Raw genomic sequence first — 1,525 nt, forward strand, 5'->3', positions numbered from 1 at the left:
GTGTACTGCCTGGAGGTGTGTGTGTGTGTGTGTGTGTGTACTGCCTGGAGGTGTGTGTACTGCCTGGAGGTGTGTGTACTGCCTGGAGGTGTGTGTGTGTGTACTGCCTGGAGGTGTGTGTGTGTACTGCCTGGAGGTGTGTGTGTGTGTGTGTGTACTGCCTGGAGGTGTGTGTGTGTGTGTGTGTGTACTGCCTGGAGGTGTGTGTGTGTGTGTGTGTACTGCCTGGAGGTGTGTGTGTGTGTGTGTGTACTGCCTGGAGGTGTGTGTGTGTGTGTGTGTGTGTGTGTGTGTGTGTGTGTGTGTGTACTGCCTGGAGGTGTGTGTACTGCCTGGAGGTGTGTGTACTGCCTGGAGGTGTGTGTGTGTGTACGGCCTGGAGGTGTGTGTGTGTACTGCCTGGAGGTGTGTGTGTGTGTGTGTGTACTGCCTGGAGGTGTGTGTGTGTGTGTGTGTGTGTGTACTGCCTGGAGGTGTGTGTGTGTGTGTGTACTGCCTGGAGGTGTGTGTGTGTGTGTGTGTGTGTGTGTGTGTTGTACTGCCTGGAGGTAGGTGTGTGTGTGTGTGTGTGTGTGTGTGTGTGTGTGTGTGTGTGTGTGTGTGTGTGTGTGTGTGTGTGTGTGTGTGTGTGTGTGTGTGTGTGTGTGTGTACTGCCTGGAGGTGTGTGTGTGTGTGTACTGCCTGGAGGTGTGTGTGTGTGTACTGCCTGGAGGTGTGTGTGTGTGTACTGCCTGGAGGTGTGTGTGTGTGTGTGTACTGCCTGGAGGTGTGTGTGTGTGTGTGTACTGCCTGGAGGTGTGTGTGTGTGTGTGTACTGCCTGGAGGTGTGTGTGGGTGTTTGTACTGCCTGGAGGTGTTTGTACTGCCTGGAGGTGTGTGTGTGTTTGTACTGCCTGGAGGTGTTTGTACTGCCTGGAGGTGTGTGTGTGTGTGTACTGCCTGGAGGTGTGTGTACTGCCTGGAGGTGTGTGTACTGCCTGGAGGTGTGTGTACTGCCTGGAGGTGTGTGTGTGTGTACTGCCTGGAGGTGTGTGTGTGTACTGCCTGGAGGTGTGTGTGTGTGTGTGTACTGCCTGGAGGTGTGTGTGGGTGTTTGTACTGCCTGGAGGTGTTTGTACTGCCTGGAGGTGTGTGTGTGTTTGTACTGCCTGGAGGTGTGTGTACTGCCTGGAGGTGTGTGTACTGCCTGGAGGTGTGTGTACTGCCTGGAGGTGTGTGTGTGTGTACTGCCTGGAGGTGTGTGTGTGTACTGCCTGGAGGTGTGTGTGTGTGTGTGTGTACTGCCTGGAGGTGTGTGTGTGTGTGTGTACTGCCTGGAGGTGTGTGTGTGTGTGTGTACTGCCTGGAGGTGTGTGGTGTGTGTGTGTACTGCCTGAGGTGTGTGTGTGTGTGTGTACTGCCTGGAGGTAGGTGTGTGTGTGTGTGTGTGTGTGTGTGTGTGTGTGTGTGTGTGTACTGCCTGGAGGTGTGTGTACTGCCTGGAGGTGTGTGTGGGTGTTTGTACTGCCTGGAGGTGTGTGTGTG

Source organism: Oncorhynchus keta, unplaced genomic scaffold (genome assembly GCF_023373465.1).
Source record: "Oncorhynchus keta strain PuntledgeMale-10-30-2019 unplaced genomic scaffold, Oket_V2 Un_contig_3532_pilon_pilon, whole genome shotgun sequence".
Classification (NCBI taxonomy): Eukaryota; Metazoa; Chordata; class Actinopteri; order Salmoniformes; family Salmonidae; genus Oncorhynchus; species Oncorhynchus keta.